This window comes from Camelina sativa, chromosome 11, assembly GCF_030686135.1.
Source record: "Camelina sativa cultivar CO46 ecotype springtype chromosome 11, ASM3068613v1".
Lineage (NCBI taxonomy): Eukaryota > Viridiplantae > Streptophyta > Magnoliopsida > Brassicales > Brassicaceae > Camelina > Camelina sativa.
This window is the reverse complement of record NC_141890.1, coordinates 25,817,990-25,831,773: the sequence shown is the minus strand read 5'-3', so window position 1 is coordinate 25,831,773 and position 13,784 is coordinate 25,817,990. Positions and strand designations below refer to the sequence as shown.

Below are 13,784 nucleotides of genomic sequence, written 5' to 3'. Positions count from 1 at the left end.
TAACTCCTAAATAGAACTAATCCTAATTCCATAACTCGGTAGGATAAGTATAGTTTGCACCTCAAGCTATCTTCAAGCTTATGCCAACAGGGAGTATGCTTGAGTGTAGGATCATGAGATCTAATTTTTGGTTTGATTGAAAGAATTTTAACTTCTTGATTTTAAATACTCCCGAAACGAAGGATGATGTTTTTAGAATTTTCACCAAAATTAAGAAAATAATAGATATTAAGAAAATAATAAATAATGTATTGTTGTTAATTATTTTTTGTTTTATTTTCCTTTCAGCATTCATTTAGTCATGTTTTTTCTGACATTTGTCATTCAGTTGCATGCATACATTTAGTTATGTATTGTAAAAATAAAAATATTAATTAGTTATTTGATTCTGAAATAAAAATATGTTAAATATACTAAAGAAAATCATCATTTGTGATATAAGAAAAAAAACTAAAAACATCATGAAAACCAAAAATCCTACAGCAGGTTTTTGGATAACCTGTTGTTGAATTTAACTACATCAGGAAAACCAAAAATCGGCAAATGGTCGTAATATAGTTTGAAATAATACATTTTTTAGTGTAATAGTATAATTTTCTTTTCCCTGAGAAATTAAATAACGAAAAGAAAAAACAACTATTATGGAGAGTTTGAGCACCACCAAAAATCAAAAACTTTCTTTGGCAAATTGAGTTAGGGTGTCTACCATCGTGCGATACAATGTGACACTATTTTCCAAAGATGTGAAACGACAGAGGAAACAATAAATCATTCTCTCTCAAAGATATTTAAGGTAAAGAATAGATTTTTCCCCTTGTACGTCAGCTGAAGTTACTTTGGAGATGATAATTTGTTTTGTTTAAAACTGCAGTTTGGGGACCCTCAAGTTGTTGTGACTCCAGAGAAAGCATACACGGGAGCTGCCATTGCATTCATTTATGGGTATTTGTAGAAGCTTGTTAACTTTTTTCAAGAACTGTGTATCACACTCTGTAACAACATTTGAAAACACCTTATGTCGGTTGAAACAAGATACTTTCATGACAAATCAGTTAGGGGATCCAAAACATACCAGAGAACTCATTGCAGTATGCAAATGACAATGCATTGGTAATCGGAAAGGTTAGTGGATCAAACGTTCTAACCCTATACTTTGATTCTCATCATATAGTGGAAGTATTGGATTTGTTATTTAACATTTTGTCATGTTATTGTTCTTCTGGTCAGTCTTTGAGAGGGTCTCTTCTAGCTCTGTTTTATGCTTCAACAGTCTTATCAGGCTTCACAACAGCTGGGCTTATCCTACTCGCTAAGCAGCTTTCATCAGAGAAAGAGTGAATTCCTTGATGATTAGCCGCTTCCGTTTCAGACAACTGATACAAAACCTTTGTAAGAATCATAATCTCTTCGAGGTGGTTTCTAATACACACACACTCATGTTCAGGGTTAAATATTGTATCTACTATGGGAAACTTTTCTACTTTTTTTTCCTGCCTACTTTTGCGTTAATCTGTGGAATGGGTTGAGTGTATATATCTTGTATGGAAAATGAAATTAAATATTTGTTTTTATAATGAAGTTTGTGATGATACCTAAATGCAAAAGGTTCAATTCTCTCCGCATATGGCTTCTTAATTCCAGAATTTATGGAGGTTAGGCTTTTGTTTAGGCTCTTTTGAAAGAATAGGTGAATGTACGTTTACTTCCAAGTCTCGGACTCTGAAATACGAATGATCAGTTAACCTATATAATTCTTCATAGAATTAATCGTCTAAAATCCATATATATAGTTCGTTACTCAACAATCCGCATGCAACAATGCATATATCAAAGCAATAAGATAAAGTTCGACTATTGTCCATAAAGTTGTATAACTCAAGTTGCACATGTTATAACACATTACTCACCCAAGTCTAGGTTCGAGTGAATATGCAAACAGTTAGCCAAGCATAAGTACTTGTGATCAGAGTTAGTTCATGACACTAACTAACTACATGCATTAGGAATAAGTTCACAATGAAAAAACAACGTAAACGATCACACAAACTATATAAAACACCACTAGACAGCTAAACTGATTGATCATATCCCCTTTTGATTATATCTTTAAACACAACAAGTAAACTTACTCAAGCATTTCCAAGGGAATAATCAAAGCAAGGTATAAGGATATATCATACAACAACTTTTGTTATATTTGATAAATATGTTTCAAAAACCAACGTAACAACTGAAAAGCTTAAGAACTCAGTAAGTATAGTTGGATTTTATATTTTATTTCTAGAGTTAATTTATTGTTCACACAAATCAGTAATAATTTTGACAAACAAACTAACAGATATTATAAACCAAATACTCACGCTTGGGTTCGAACAATAACAAACCCTTGTCGGATAATATATATTAATCCCATATAATTTACTCATGAGCAATAACAACAACTTGTTTTCCAACGTTCTGATATAGGAAAAGGAGAGTGAAGCTGACGTGGAGGTTTAAGAGGATTTGATAGGAAGAAAAAGAGTAAATGACGTGGTGTTCGTTGGCAATTGACCAAACTGAAGAATAAAGAGTAGGAAGAGTTCATTTGTGAAGATTATGTGAAAATCTGAGAATTGTAATTCTTCTTCTTTCTAGTTTGTTAGTGTGTGTTCCTCATTGTTAGATTGAGATCCTTCCAAGGATTCTAACATGAGAAGTTGATTCTGCGTTTTATGAACGTCGATTCTGCGTTTTATGAACGTCAATTCAAGTTTATCATTTCATCAGTTCTTAATTGAGAGATTTGTGGTTCTACTGTATTAAAGGTATTAGATTTGTGTCATCCTCGGACTCGTATCAATGGTGGTTCATGAAGCTTTGATGGAGACTCGATCGCAATTGTTGGGATCGATGGCTAGTGAAACAGAAGAATCGATTGGATTGAGGATTGATGCGTTAGATAATTTGGTGATGAAACAAAATCGGAAGTTCTACAGAGATATTTCAGAGATTTTCACAGCATTTTGATTCAACAGGTTTGAGAGATTTGTTGTTGATCCAATTGCTGATTTAAAGAAGTTGAAAGAGACAAACGATATTGTTGAGTATCACAAGGAGTTTGAGTTGCTTAGAACTAGAGTGGATTTGACCGAAGATTGCTTGGTTAGAGTATATTTGGAGGGTCTGCAAACAAATACTCAAGAAAACGTTCAAATGTTTCAGCCCCAAACGATTCAATAATGTTTCTCGATTGGATGGTTATATGAGTATGCACATCCTAAAAGCAACATTAATAACAGTCCCCTTGAGATTGATAGTGAACTAAAAGCTAAGGAAGATAATGAAGAAGAAGGAAGTGAGGCTGAGATAGAATCGATTGGCTTACCAGATAATTTGGTACAAGGAGCAATCACGGAGGAAGAATCAACTCCACAATTTCAGGTACCAGATTCAAACTTAGAACCAAGCCTTCCATTTCACAATGCTTCTCGGGTTATTTGTGAGGATTTGCAATATGTTTTTGGATGTTATGACTTGTTTGAACATCAATATGCGGTATTAGTGTCATATGCCAAAGAAAAAGATGAATCTACAAGTGTGGCTAACAATCAAGATGCACACCAACTGTATGGTAATATGTCTCAACATAAAGAAAGACTGAAATTGAAGAAAAAGAGAAAATGCTTTAAATCTTTAAGTACGAACAAAGGAAAGAGAGGCTATAGAGGCTACACAACAAGATGTTCTCCTTCCCAATTTTGTGTGACCATATGATTAATAGGCTGACAACAACAAGGAAGCAAAAATTGTTTGGTGGAATTGATGTCAGAAAATTTGTGAGCTTATCTGTTGTTGGAGAAGTTCGTGATGCACCAAAAGGTTTCAAATGTTGGCTTGAACTCAAGGAGAAGCATATGAGAATGGTTGTTTTTCATAAAAGAAGGGCAGAACAGAAGATTCAACCATTGCTTGCATATGAGTTTCATGAAACTCCAATGAGAATGGATATTCAGGATTCTGCAATTGGTATCAAATCTTTTTGCCAGTTTCCTAGTTTCTATGATTGGAGATGGCAAACAAGTTTGGTTATGCAACAAATAGCGAGACACAAAAAGTTCAGGTTGTGCAAGCGGTGGTGGTTTAAGTATAAATTTGTAGAAGAGGGTAAGAAGCGACTGCACATTCAGTTGAGGTACAAGCGCAGATTGGAATTTGCAGAGTGGTTAATACATTGGGGCAGAACAGAAAATTGGAGAAAGCACAAGACCTTGCAACTTTTAGTAATAATAAAGCATAAATGGAGAACTAAGTGTGCTCATCATTGGTTGTGGCACCGGCGGAAGAAAGGAAAGGGCTCCAAATCTTGGAAGTTTATATTCAAGCTTGACAAAAAGAACATACAACACCATCATAATCATATCCGACCTGCATCACAAGCATTTTTAAAAAGGAATTTGAGAGGTTATCAAGTGGACAAAGTGCAGTGGCTGTTTCAACAATCTCTGATGATGCAAGAAGAACCTGCTTTGGAGACACTTTGGAGACATAAGCTACTGGTGTTTCTAATTAAGAGGTGGGATGTTCACAACAGAGTTTGGGATCTTGGAGGTTCAGCATCCATTATCTCAACCATGTGGGCATGGTTGTTTGGGAGAGAAGGATTTGATATAGGAAAAGGAGAGTGAAGCTGACATGGAGGTTTAAGAGGATTTGATTGGAGGAAAAAGAGTAAATGACGTGGTGTTTGTTGGCAATTGACGAAACTGAAGAATAAAGTGTAGGAAGAGTTCGTTTGTGAAGATTATGTGAAAATCTGAGAATTGTAATTCTTCTTCTTTCTAGTTTGTTAGTGTGTGTTCCTCATTGTTAGATTGAGATCCTTCCATGGATTTTAACATGAGAAGTTGATTCTGCGTTTTATGAACATCGATTCAAGTTTATCATTTCATCAGTTCTTAATGGAGAGATTTGTGGTTCTATTGTATTACATTCTTACCATGGAAGAGTCCCACAAGAGCCTCATGACCTTTCTCGATCCCATCAGCTACATCTTCCACGTACGTGATATTCCCTTCTTTAATGTGCAGATGCACAAACTCCGGGAACTTTGAGTATTTGTCGTAGAAATTAGACACTAGAAAGCCTTGAATACGGATTCGTTTGTAGATTATGTTGGATAGGTTGTGCACACCTTCTTGGTTTTAAAGATTGTACTATGAGATCATTCCACAGACAGCGATACGTCCTTGCACGTTCATGTTTAAGAGCACTGCGTCAAGCATTTTTAAAAAGGAACTTGAGAGGTTATCAAGTGGACAAAGTGCAGTGGCTGTTTCAACAATCTCTTATGATGCAAGAAGAACCTGCTTTGGAGACACTTTGGAGACATAAGCTACTGGTGTTTCTAATTAAGAGGTGGGATGTTCACAACAGAGTTTGGGATCCTGGAGGTTCAGCATCCATTATCTCAACCATGTGGGCATGGTTGTTTGGGAGGGAAGGATTTGATATAGGAAAAGGAGAGTGAAGCTGACATGGAGGTTTAAGAGGATTTGATTGGAGGAAAAAGAGTAAATGACGTGGTGTTCGTTGGCAATTGACGAAACTGAAGAATAAAGTGTAGGAAGAGTTCGTTTGTGAAGATTATGTGAAAATCTGAGAATTGTAATTCTTCTTCTTTCTAGTTTGTTAATGTGTGTTCCTCATTGTTAGATTGAGATCCTTCCATGGATTTTAACATGAGAAGTTGATTCTGCGTTTTATGAACATCAATTCAAGTTTATCATTTCATCAATTTTTAATTGAGAGATTTGTGGTTCTACTGTATTACGTTCTTACCATGGAAGAGTCCCACAAGAGCCTCATGACCTTTCTCGATCCCATCAGCTACATCTTCCACGTACGTGATATTCCCTTCTTTAATGTGCAGATGCACAAACTCCGAGAACTTTGAGTATTTGTCGTAGAAATTAGACACTAGAAAGCCTTGAATGCGGATTCGTTTGTAGATTATGTTGGATAGGTTGTGCACACCTTCTTGGTTTGAAAGATTGTACTATGAGATCATTCCGCAGACAGCGATACGCCTTGCACGTTCATGTTTAAGAGCACTGCGTCTAGTATTTTGCCTCCTACGTTCTCAAAGTATATGTCAATGCGTTTAGAGAAATGCCTAGAAAAGAAAAAGGTGAATATTTATTAGATTAGTCAAAAACAGTTGATATATATAGACCTTTTTTTTTCCTTCCAAAAAAGTTGCGACTTGATTCTGCAACAGATCCTAACAAGGCAGAACATCAAAAAAGCTTTATTAATAAGTGGTTACGAAACTTTTCAGGGCGGCACTAAGGTCTGGTTCTTCCTTGTTGTTAAATGCATCATCAAACCCAAACTTGGTCTTGAGCAGATCAACCTTACAAATCCCAAAAATTAAGTAAAGGGCTAATCATTCTATTGAAATGAGAACCAAGGAACATAAAAGGAAACAAAATATAGAAATGATGATCAAATCCTCACCTTTTCTTTGCTACCGACGCTTCCAACAACATAACAGCCCATCATCTTAGCAAATTGACCCACAAGCTGACCAACTGCCAGGGGCGGATGTACGCTTTAGTATGTGTGGCACGTGCCACATGCTAAATCCTAAAAAACAAAAAAAATTTACATGGGATTTAGTTATCATAGTTCAGAAAATAATAGCACTTAATTATTGTGCCACATGCTAAGTCTAACGGAAGCCCTTTCTATAATACAGGTTAAGCCCAACTATTTTAAAACTGCTAATGATTCAAGCCCAACTAACTAAAAGTCTAAAACTTAAAGTCTATAAACTTTTTTTGATCGGGATTTATACCTAGTTTTTATGAGTTCATCGACAGCAATACAACTGCACCATAGAGAGAGAAAAGTCTTCTGCTTCTATTTTTGATTGGTTCCAGTATTATTTTTGTCTTCGGTTATTTTTTATCAAACAGCATATAAACAACAGTAAGTAATTGATGCAAAACTTGTCGTTGGACAAAATTCTATTTACGTGTTATAGCATATAAACTTGTCTATTGATTTTCTTCTTATTCTAGATAAATTGATAGTCTCATTCAATTGCTTTAAATATATATTGATGAATTCATGCTATGTTTTTTATTAGGTGATCTATGGAAAAATATTTTCCAAAAAAACCAACAAGTACATCTCATTCTCATGATGATTTGGAGAATTTACCCGTGGACCCTGCAGATAGGAAACGAATTGTGGAATATCACCCTAACCAAAGAGATGAGGTAAGACGCAAATATTTAGTTAAGGGTCCTTATCAACCTCGTGGTCACAAATTTCCTAGAACACTAACCGGAGATAAATTGAGACGATTCAATCCAATTTGGTTTGATCTTTATGGTGATTGGCTGGAATATAGTGTGAAGACAGACAAGGCTTTTTGTTTGGTTTGCTACTTGTTTAGAGATTACACAGAAAATAAAGGTGGAAGTGATGAATTTGTAACAAGGGGATTTGATACATGGAAAAATCCAAAGAGATTGAGTGTTCATGTGGGAGAAGTGAATAGTTTTCACAATAATGCATTGAAAATGGCTGATAATTTGATGAGACAAGGTCAATCAATTGTTCATGCTTTTTATAAGCATGATGATGCTGCAAAAAATGAATACAGAATCAGATTGAATGCTTCAATTGATGTTTGTAGATATTTATTACGGCAAGGATTACCTTTTTGAGGTCATGATGAGTCAGTAGAATCAGCTAATAGGGGAAAATTCATAGAGCTTGTGGAATATACTGCAGATCAAAATGAGCTTGTAAGGAAGGTTGTGTTGGAGAATGCTCCCAAAAATAATCAGATGGTGTCTCACAAAATTCAGACTGATCTAGTGCATTGCTTTGCAGAGGAAGTTATTGAATCTATTATTCAAGAAGTTAATCACGATGTATTTTGCTTGTTGGTGGATGAGTCTGCAGATGTTTCTACTAATGAGCAAGTGGCAGTGGTTTTTCGCTTCGTTGATAAAGATGGGATAGTAAAAGAAAGATTTATTGGTCTTATTCATGTTCAAGATACATCTTCTGGAACTCTGAAATGTGCTGTTGATTCATTGTTTGCAAAGCGGGGGTTGAGTATGAAAAAATTAAGGGGACAAGGTTATGATGGAGCAAGTAACATGAAAGGTGAGTTTAATGGGTTGAGATCTTTGATTTTAAGAGAAAATAGTACTGCATATTATGTACACTGTTTTGCTCACCAGCTTCAATTGGTCGTCGTGGCAGTTGCTAAAAAACATTTTGAAGTTGGTGATTTTTTTGATATGATTTCGGTTTTGCTAAATGTGGTTGGAGCATCTTGTAAGAGGAAAGATATGGTTCGAGAAGACCAACGAAGGATCATCGAAGAAGGAATTAGTCAAGGTGAAATTAAGACAGGAAAGGGACTGAATCAGGAGCTTTCATTTCAAAGCCCTGGTAATACTCGATGGGGTTCTCACTACAATACCTTAGTACGATTAGTTGATTTATTCCCTTCTATTGTGAAAGTATTGGAGTATGTCCAGAGCGAAGGGAGTGATGGTGTCAAAAGAAGGCAAGCTAATGGTCTCATCAAATATTTGCACACCTTTGATTTTGTGTTTTACTTACAGTTGATGTTACTTCTTCTCGGGATCACAAATACTCTATCGGTGGCTCTGCAAAGGAAAGATCAAGACATTTTGAATGCTATGTCTCTGGTGAAATCTACCAAGCAACAATTGTACAATCTCAGGGATAATGGATGGGATTCTTTGGTTGAAAAAGTTAATTCTTTTTGTGAGAGTCATAACACTGAGTTGATCATCATGGAAGAAGAATTTGTTGATCCAAAGAAGCCAAGACGGAGAACCAACATGACAAACTTGCATCATTATCAGGTGGAATGTCTTTACACTGTATTGGATATGCAAATTCAAGAGTTTAATGATCGTTTTGACGAGGTAAACACTGAATTGCTTAGTTGCACTGCGTCTTTGAGCCCTTTTGGTTCCTTCCACGAGTTTGACCAGTCGAAACTTGTGAGGTTATCTGAGTTTTATCCAGAAGATTTTTAGTTCTGTGGAGCGGATATCTCTTGAGCATCAACTTGGTATTTACATTGATAATATCCGTGAAGATAAAAGGTTTGCTAATTTGGAGAGTCTTGGAGATCTTGCACGTGTAATGATGGACACAAAAAAAACATCTTTCGCATCCTCTTGTTTATCGACTTTTGAAGTTGGTTTTGACTTTACCTGTTGCCACTGCTACAGTCGAGAGATGCTTTTCTGCGATGAAAATTGTGAAGACTACCTTGCGAAACCGAATGGGTGATCAGTTTTTAAATGATTGTATGGTTTGTTTTATTGAAAAAGAGCACTTAGATAAAGTGACAAATGAGGTAGTAATAAAAAGATTTCAAGATATGGAAGATCGTAGAATAGTTTTGTAGGACTTCTTCATGTGTTTTTGTTATGACAATTTTTTAATATTTTATTTTTTTGGTTTTGGATTTTTTAATAATAATATTATTATTATATTTTAATTAATTATTTTATTAATTATTTTGTGCCCCATGTTAAATAAGTTTCTGCGTCCGCCACTGCCAACTGCACCAGATGCAGCTGAGATATAAACAGTCTCTCCTTCCTTTGGAGAACAGATTTCGTAAAGCCAGCATAAGCAGTCATACCAGGCATACCTGTCGTCAGGACCGGGGGAAACAAAAAAAAGAGAGAAAAGATTAAACCAAACAGTTGTTTCAAACAACGTTTTTAATCCACAAAAGCGACATCAACTTCATTCATGATTGTTTCTGTAATTTTATACAAACTAATTCCATTCCTATGTTTCAAACAACGTTTTTAATCCACAAAAGCGACATCAACTTCATTCATAATTGTTTCTGTAATTTTATACAGAAACAAAGAGCAAGGCTGAGAGATAAACAAACATATATATACCGATAAGTCCAGTGTAGTACGATAATGGAACGTCGGTATGTTGAATCTTGAAATGCATGTGAGTCATCGGAGTGATAACTTAACAGATGACATCAACTTCATCATTTAATCCCCAGAGTAAATCACCTTTTGTGTAATCTGGACGTACATAACTTAACAGATGAGTATTTTTTTTTTTACATATGTGATGTCCATACGAAAATAATCTCTTAAAAACTGGTGTCTTTTGTAACATAAGTTTAAAATGAAACAAAACTTAGGAATTATTTAAAATCTTTAATCATTTATATTTGTGACTCATTTTTTTTATCATGTATATGGTGGTGTATCCATTTAACTAATTGTATCTAAAGATGAACCAAATCGGATATGAGACATAATTTGTCTATATATATATTTGGGTTTTTATATCATGTTTTTATGTTGTTCGCCATTTTGACTTTAACTCTTATCTTTCGAAAGTAATCATTGATATAGAACAGAGTGGCATTCCGACCAAAATAAGAATAAGAGAATGGTATTATGTCTAAACGAATTCCATGTAAAATCACTATTGGTCGCTTCTTTCTTTTATAATTATTTCAAATGGAATGGAAAATTGATGAAGGCTAATGTCAAACTTTGAAATTTTTTGCTGTCTAAGAATATACTTTACCTTCTTCATTTCGGAATTTTCGGTGAATAAAAGAGACAAGTCAACAAGATCGCCGACAATGAGCTTAAACTGATTTGAGTCTTTCATTATGAATCAGCTTTGCATGTCATATCATTCATTAATGCATTTTTTTGTTATGGCTATACTGGCATGTCTTGTGTGGTATAAATTATCTACCCTACGTTGATCATGTCTGCATAAAGTGGTTGTCTGATCTCATTCAATTTTAGGTAGTTTCAATTCATTTATGTGGGCAAGGCTGAGGGAAAACATGGCAATTATTTTGTTAGTCTATTTCAATTTAAAACGGTAACAACAACACATAATCGAATTGGAACTTGATTGGGACTATTTTTAGTTGGGGATATGACAATAATCAATGTTGATCTACCTAACATTAAAAAATTTATAATGACTGAAAAGAGATGAGAATTAGATGAGATTTTTTTTTTTATTTCAACCAAAAAAAACTCATGTATTAAATGGGCAAAAACAAAAGGGTGAATCAGGTAGATAGCCAAAATTGAGAATGTAATGAAGAATATAGCACATTAAATCTGGATATTAGGTGATTACAAAGGGCAAAGAGAAATTACTATAATGTGGCCGGAGGTGGTTGGTCGGAGGTGGCTGGCCGGAGTTGGCTGGTCGGAGGTGGCTGACCGGAGTTGGCTGGCCGGAGGTGGCTGGCCAGAACAGCGGTCGAAGTGGTGGGCGGTGGCTGATGGTGGTAGGGGTGGTGCTGATGAGGGCGATGGTAAGAAGAATGAAGTTTTCAATAATACATAAAATATACCCTATATAACCTTTTGATGGTTATAATGGTTACCAAATTAAATATAATTTTTTTTGTGTGTTACTTGTGCCAATTTTCCAAAACAAAATAGATGAAATATTTTGGGTTTTTTTCCTGATGGTAAATTGATGAATAATCAATTTTGTACTCAATATATATTTATCAAAAGTGACGGGTGAGACACTAATCCCAGTCGAAGATCTTGTTGAATAGGTTAAAAAAAATGCCTTGCCAGCTGCTAGAGTAACGAGGCCAAAGAAGTTTGTTGGTGTAAGCGCCGTCCATATATTCAAGGACATTTACGTTGGTCGAACATGTTTTGGAATCTAAGCGCAGTTGTCCAAATCCCAAAACACGATAGTATTGGCATACACGTAGGGACTTGCTTGAAAACTTACATGATGTAAATTCCATACATAAGGGCATCTCCATCAAAGGATCTAACCAAAATTGCTTAAAACAAATTTTATTATTAATTTTGTAAAAAAGTTAGATTAAGAACTTCTTAAGAAATTGTAAAATTTCATGAGTTTATTGATAGCTGCTATATTTGGGGTTCTTAAAAATGATTGCATTTTCTAAAATTTTAAACAAACTTAACACATAAAACCTGTTTCTGATTCGTTTTAACTGCAACAAAGAGACTGAAAACAGAGGATATATGTTCTATATCAGATACAACGACACAAGTCACGAAACCTGTATAGCTTTGTGAACATGACCTGTTTCTTTATACAAGTCATCACATTAGACCTGTATATATAGCATTGTGAACAAAATCATGTTTGAATGATCTTTCATTTTCTCTATAAGACACAGCGGAATATATATATGTTAAGATGATGTACTACTACCACCTTTGATTACCATCCTCTTTATTGTCCTTGTTCCCACCTCCGAATAATCCATTAACACGAAGAGACATGTGATGGTTTCCAGAATTCTTCCGATTTAACCATATCTCGCTCTGGCTCTGTCTACTACTTCATTGAGCCGCGTTCCCTGAATTTAGCAATCCCATATACGAAGAAGATGATCAAAACTATACAGAATCTAGAATTAGTCTAATTGAGACAAGCTCTCGTGGTAATCAGACTTGTTCTTCTGCAAATAATTCAGAAACTGAAATCTGACTTCGAAAGCTTTTCAAACCCCATATGAAACCTAACTGAGGAACAAGACAGAAAACCAAGAGAGTTGCTCAGAGAAACTAACCATTGGAGGAAGGAGAGAGGAAATAGTTTCTTGATTTGTTGTAGATTTCACCACCAAATGAAGCTTTTTTCTAATCATGAAGTTTTCTACAACCGAAGATCTTCACTTTTCACATAACCGGAATGAATCTCTCTACTAAGATGAGATCTAAGAAAGAACATAAGAAGAAGGAAAAAGGGAAGGCCTTCACCAAGAACAGGAACGGAGACGGCGACGGTAGGCTTGAGAAGAAGAGCCAGACATGCAGTCATAGTGGAAGCGGAGGCAGTGAAGGTGGCCATTGTTTCTCTTTGCTTCCCCTACCGACTGAGAGACCTCTACAATTGAGTTTGATTTTGGTTCTATGACAACAACAACACTTTTTTTTTTTTTTTTGCTAGTGTTAATCGGCATCGTCGGAGAGATCCTATAGCTCCGATGCTTCCATGATTTCACGAGGAGAGAGAGAGATCAAAACGAATAAAATAAAACTTTTTTTTTTCCTTTTTTTTCTGTCAGCCAATCACAAGTTGACACATCCAGGTTTCTAAATGAATCTAAAACAACTTATCTACCGATCGATTCTAAACAAAACTAGATTATTTATCATATATTTAATCTGTTTCAATAATTATATGAATCAAGTGTCAATTAATCAATTTTGTATTATATAGATGATAATATCTCTGATCCATAAAATTGACACGTATCACAACACCATGTTTTTCACTTTTACTTTTTAATACTCCAGATCATCTTTTATCTTTTTCACATCGTAAATCAACATTCATTTTACTTTTATATTCTACAATGCTTTTTAAAAAGTATTCTATAATTTTTTGTTTTTTATGATTTTGTATTGAGTTATTATACATATTACTAAATGATTTTTTTTTTAACTAAAACAATTAAGAGTCAAATAACTTTTGTTTTCGTTTTTATTTAATATATTAATTTTTTTATATAATAATTAATATATTAAAAAATATGAACTTTTTCGATATACAAATCAAAAGAAACAAGTCTGTATCTATAGAAAATGAAATATGAAATTTTTTGATATTAATTATTTATATATAAAAATAATTTATTTTGAAATTATTGAGTTTAAATAATTGGGATGAAAAAAAATCAAGAATTTTGATGACCAGTAAAAACACAACACATGACAAAA

At 34.6% G+C, this 13,784-nt stretch overlaps 1 long non-coding RNA gene and 1 pseudogene across 2 annotated transcripts; one reads left to right on the top strand and one right to left on the bottom strand.

Annotated features, from left to right (window-relative positions):
* The first annotated feature begins 7,182 nt into the window (after positions 1-7,182).
* On the top strand, positions 7,183-9,454 carry LOC147934387 (uncharacterized; annotated as a pseudogene).
* A 2,558-nt stretch (positions 9,455-12,012) lies between these two features.
* LOC104724094 (uncharacterized) lies at positions 12,013-13,066 on the bottom strand. Of its 2 annotated transcripts, XR_015570628.1 has the most exons (3): positions 12,822-13,066; positions 12,632-12,717; positions 12,013-12,418 (listed from the first exon to the last, which is right to left on the bottom strand). It is a non-coding gene; the product is annotated as an uncharacterized LOC104724094 (long non-coding RNA). The 2 variants fall into 2 exon arrangements; XR_757514.3 differs by lacking the exon at positions 12,822-13,066 and having other exon boundaries at positions 12,632-12,772.
* Between the last annotated feature and the right edge of the window lie 718 nt (positions 13,067-13,784).